This window comes from Pangasianodon hypophthalmus, chromosome 4 (assembly GCF_027358585.1).
Source record: "Pangasianodon hypophthalmus isolate fPanHyp1 chromosome 4, fPanHyp1.pri, whole genome shotgun sequence".
Taxonomy (NCBI): Eukaryota; Metazoa; Chordata; class Actinopteri; order Siluriformes; family Pangasiidae; genus Pangasianodon; species Pangasianodon hypophthalmus.
The window spans coordinates 26,646,047-26,652,046 of record NC_069713.1 but is presented as its reverse complement, the minus strand read 5'-3'; positions in this window follow the sequence as shown (position 1 = coordinate 26,652,046).

Sequence of the window (6,000 nt, the reverse complement as noted above, 5' to 3'; positions counted from 1 at the left end):
CCAGGGTGACCATTTTTTCAGCTTGGCATTTACACTCCCCACCCTCAGTGTGACTTGCACAGCATGGGTTATTACCCTGGCTCAACAAAGTTACATTTTGCTAAAAAGTGTTAATTTCCCCTATGTATGTATGTATGTATGTATGTATGTGTGTATGTGTATATATATATACACACACATACACACACACATACATAGGGGAAATGAACACTTTTTAGCAAAATGTAACTTTGTTTACAAAACATCCTCTACATGATTGCCATTTCTTTGTAACACACATGGAGTTGTCTCTCCCAACTTTGGCTCCCGGTTTGGAAACAGTGTGTGATGTGCTAGCCATGTTTCCTGTTAAAGTCCATCTCAACCTTGCGACAGCTTCCCAATCCAGCCATGAGAATGATTTTTATATATTCTTGTTTTGTCAAAGGCATTCCTTAAAGGCTATCTGAAAAAATATATATAATATAAACTAAGTCTGAAAAATTTTGGAAGATATTTTGCTAAGAAGTATTAATTTCCTCTATGTATGGAGAGTTTTGGGATGACCTGTATATATAACCTGTGCATATATGCCCTGTGCAGTGCAGTCCTCAGGCCCCTCACCTGGGATGTTACTGTCGTTTTTGGCAGCACAAGCATGCTGTGCCAGGGTAATAACCCATGCTGTGCAAGTCACACTGAGGGTGGGGAGTGTAAATGCCAAGCTGAAAAAACGGTCACCCTGGGTGGGTGAGAGTGTTTACCCAATCACCATTTCTCGCAACATTACAGCCTGTAGGTGTGAGACACTATACGATCAGTGACATACCCCAAGTGAAATAACACACCGCATGTATATATATATATGTATATGTATAATACGTTAAGATACATATTATATATTATACATTAAGATATGAATGCAAAAAATGCCTGTAAGAGGCATAACAAAATTAAAAAACGAAATAACTAACCATGAACTGAATAGGCACTGCTGTGGATAATGTATCAAATCAGAATTATGATTACTGGATAGAGATCTTTTGTGGTTATAACTAATTGATCATTCTAAGCAATGTGGCACATTTTCACAGAGGGTTCTGTGTAGATCACCAAAAGAAATGCCTAATGACTCATTTGCCTCATGATTTCCCTTTTAAAATCTCCAAACAAGCTCCATAAGAATGTGTACAGTAATTGGAACATTAGAAAAAGAAGAGTTCAAGTGCATTTCCCTCTTTCAGGAGCCAATTGTCTGTCGATCAGTCACAGAGACTGTTGGTGATGGTGCAAGGTCTTTTTTTTGTTGCAAACATTACCCACAGATATTAATGTGTTTGTTAGTGCACCTGGGGCCTGCTCATTCCAGCACAGAGTCATTTCCCCTGCCTTGAATCAGGTGCTCTCTGGAGAGTGTGTGGCATGAGGAGAATGCTAACAGAGAGAGAGAGCGGGAGAGGTAGTAATATGTGACTGGAAACTCAATAAAGACCTCTCTCACTTTGCTTGCCTCTAGTTCACACACACCCTCTCTCTCTCACTCTGTCCCATGGCAGCCAGACTGTGCTGTGATTAATTGCTGGTGTGTGTTTTGGTCACTTTCGGAGATGAACACAGAGATCACTTGAGAAAGTAAAAGTGGATGGCATTTTTATTCTTGGTGGGCAAAGACTCTCTGGGATGTGCCCATCAATCACACATGACCAACATGTGCTTGACTACTCAAAAGGAAAGAATCATAGATGCTTGGCCAGCCATTGTTTGCTGGTTATCATTAGCCACAAAGATGAGAAATAATTGAAATATCAGGCAACAGATGGACCGACTCATAATGCACCATTATGAATTGTATTTTGCTGGTGCAGCATAAACATGTGATGGATGTCTTCGTCACAAAAATTAACCATGAGGCAAAATGTTTTTTAAGCTTTCTGTTGGATGGCTACATGTTTATGCTTCTTCAAAGTTATTTCATACAGAAATTCTTTGAGGGATGCAAACTTTTGCACCCAGCTGTACAAGTAACAAAAACAAGTTGCTTGTTGAAAACAGAGTCCATAGAACACATTTATTGCAGTGGAGACCTGGCCAGCAGCAAGGGCCGAGATATATTATTCAAAATATGTAATAGAATATGAGCAGAGATATGAAGGTGTAAATTCCTGGCTTATCTTTCTCTGCATAGATGTTTCATAAATGTTTTCTTCATAAACAGTACTTTACTATGTCAAATAGTTTTTCTACACTTGCTCTGTGCTCCCATAAAAACTAATTTATCCACAAGCTCATTCAAAAACAAGTACTTCACTTATTTTCTAAACATTGCATATATGCACTAACCTTGATAGCAATAAATGTACAATACACATTTTGACATGCTTACTCAGACATTATGTTTACATTGCTTTTTCTTTCATTCCCTTCTTCCATTTTCCATTTCTTCTTCCTATAATTCCTTATATAATAAGATCAAATCAGAAAAAGACGATGAATGACCCAGTGGGCACAAACACAAAAGACACTTAAAATACATGAAAAAAAGTTCATGAAACATTAAATTTAAGCTAGCATGAACATTTTTAATATGTCTATAGAGGACATAGAAAATGTGACTATTTTGGTTAAACTTTGAGTTAAATTTGCTCCAACAATCTTTGAAAGACAGACGTTATTAATTTAATTTATTACTCACATTTTAGACATTTTCTCTCAAACATGGAAAAACATTAGAGAAAAAAGATGGCTTGCATGGCTAAATGATGGCTAATTCCCCTATCTATACATTCTCTGTGTATGGGCTTTAGTATCAAGTCAGACAGATGTAGGCGATAACACTAATTTCCCAACATGTTAGAGTTAGAGCATGATGGTAAATTTTGAAATCTTTGAGTTGTTCAATTTCAACAAAATGGAACACCATGGAAACTGACTCTCCCTTGGCCATAGCTTGGAAATCAAAGGTCACTGAGAATGAGTGAATGAGAATGTTTTTGGCAGCTATCCAGTCTGTCTGTAAGCTATCTGTGAATCGCTACTGATTTCTGATATTGTGTTTGGTTCTGTCTACACAGGGTCCATGTTATTCCACTGGACAAGGTAAACTGTGCTATGAGGCAGTGAACACCCACTAAGTAAACCCATCATGAACCTTGGTTTCATACTGTATTAACATTTGCTTTTGTTTCTTAGGAATACTTATCTTTTTACTGTAAGGCTTAATTCCAAAAAGATTGATGTGTGATGCTAGACTGTTACTTAGACTTTTATCCAGAGTAAAAAAAAATAAATAATAAATAATAAACCCCAACAGGGGGGCTCAGTAGCTTAGCAGTTAGCATGTTTGCCCTGCACTGCCAGGGTTGGGGGTTCAATTCCCTGTATGTGCAGAGTTTGCAGGTTGATGGGCATCTTTATATTGTCTGTAGTGAGTGAATGTGTGTGTGTGTGATTGTGCCCTCTGATGGGTTGGGACCCTTGTGCGCCAAGTCCCCGGGATAGGCTCTAGGCTCCCTGTGTGGAATGAGTTATCCAGAAATTGGAAGGATGGATAAATCCCAACATAATGATGAGCAACTGAGGGGGTAAGCACCTTGGTGAAGGACCCAATGGTGGCTCTTTGGTAGTTCTAGCATGTGAATTTTCTTGCATACTTTTCTTGGGGACTTTGATATTATGATACCAATGTTAATAAATGTAAACATGGCATTATTTTACTACCGTTAAAGTGACAGGCATAACACTTAACAGTTTAATGAAGAATAGGTTCTGGATCACATAGCTTTCCTGATGAGGAAGATGGCATTTTTACTTTTATTTAAGGATGCGTTCAGATGCAACTTTATGTGACCCCAACTGTGGTAAAGCAACCAGGAAGTTGAAATCTTTCCTTCCTCTGTTCATCTTTCTGTGACTGGAAACTCAGTGAGCTTGATTCTCTCTCTACCTGTTGGCCAAACTCTCCACAGGGGTAGAAATTTTGGGTAAATTTTGGGTGGCGTTTTATGTGCTAGACAGAACAATGGTCTATGAGAGACTAACTGGCTCATGTGTAGTTTAATTCCATTAAATTACAACTAATAAACTAATAAAAATCCTTTGGAAATTCTATAGGGCAGAATGACAGAGAATATAACCTTCGCAACAATAGGGAGAAGTACCCATATAGGAAACACTGAGCTTCTCTGTGTGCACCTACACAGTGTTGCTACAGGCAGAAAAGGGAAATTACTAACTACGCAATTTTACCATAGCATTTGTCAGCAGACATACATGAATGACGCATTTTAAAGAAGAGGGAAATGTGCTGCTGACAGCACACATTGCAAATATGACTGGCAACCTCCCACTAGCAACAAAGGGAGCATGCAAAGTAGTAATTGTGTGCTACAGGTATCTATGAATAAAAAAAGACAGTAAATTCCCCAAGAGCTGCTTTGTGTGTCTTTGAAAGTGAGTACTGTGTTGCTCTGGGTTTTCAGAGCAGGGGAGGTTTTGCAGAAACAGGCCTGTGGGCTACCCTGCCTTAATAGAGAAACCCAGCTGGTTGCCATCTTCAATTCCAAAGCTGAAGCCTCACAAGAGCACATCTGTTCCCCTCTACTTAAACACCAGACAGACCAAGAGAAAGGATCCCCTTTCTTTTCTTGGGATATGTTGGAAGTGCTACCCTCCCTTGCATTCCCTTTACATTGTCAGTACCTTAGCGGGTCTCCAAAAGTGAAACCTCCTACTCTTCTGACAGAGTTGTCTAAAAAACCCTGGGGAATGAACCTTAAAAACAACTCCCACATCTTCCAGGGAATAGCAGCATATGTTAACCCAATGCCCTTGTAAGGCTTGTTGCAAATAAGGTGGATTTTGTGAAGATTCTATATTTTGTAATATAGAATTAATTAGAATTAATATCTTAAATTATGATAATTGACTTATGCCAATTCTTTGCCATTTGAATCAGATTGATATAATCCAGATTGATTTTGTCCAGAAATTATTAATAATTATAAATTAATGTCCAATTATAAATTATTGGCCAGAGTTATTCTATAGTCATTGGTAATAGCCTGATCATGGGCAAAAATGTTTGGACACAATACTGGCTCAAAGTAAAGACAACGCAGATTAATACTTAATGATTGTTATGCAAATGAGAGAATCTACAACTAAAAAGGCTAAAGCTGTCCGATTTCTGATTATGAACTGGAAGCATTAGACAGATTTTAATATTTTCCTCTTAATTATATTTGAGGGATGTTAAACATCTTTAAACATGTTTAAACATGTACTGTCAAACTGCTGCTGCCACCATCCATATATCCATATATATATTCCTATACATTTTTTTAATCCATTCATATATTTTTATGTATATATTTTTTCTTTATATTTAATATTTTTCTACATTTTCTTATTTTATGTCGGAACAGTTGTATAAAGCATTTCACTGCCAGTTGTACTGTGTATGGTTATGCATGTGACAAATAAAATTTGAATTTGAATTTGAATTTGATTTTGACATAGATGAGAATCAGAGTAGTATATCTGGTTGTCAGCATACTGGGAGAATCAGGAGGAAACAATGTCGGAATTCTCCTTATCTAAAGCTCAGGAATGCACCACAGACTTAATACTTAATACCTTAATTTACATATAATATTAACACTTAATACATTCATTTTCCTCTCTTCCCCAGAGCTTATCTGTCTCTCAATTTGAAGAGTAGATAATCTCCTCATCTGCTTCTGCACTGTTTTTCAAATTATGCAATATGATCTCTTGTTATGCAATATGATTTCCATGTGGATGTGAGACATTTCCATTGCATATGGCCAATAAATCAATAGATGTACAAATAATAATAATTTAAAGATTAGGAAAAGACTTACCATCTATCACAATGTGATTATTAATGACAGATTTCTACAGAAGGTTCAGTAGCCAGAATCCTAGAGAAACAAAGGTTAAATCTACAATACAAATGGTTCTTCCTTTTATAAAGCTAAGAACCCTTAAGTATACAAATAA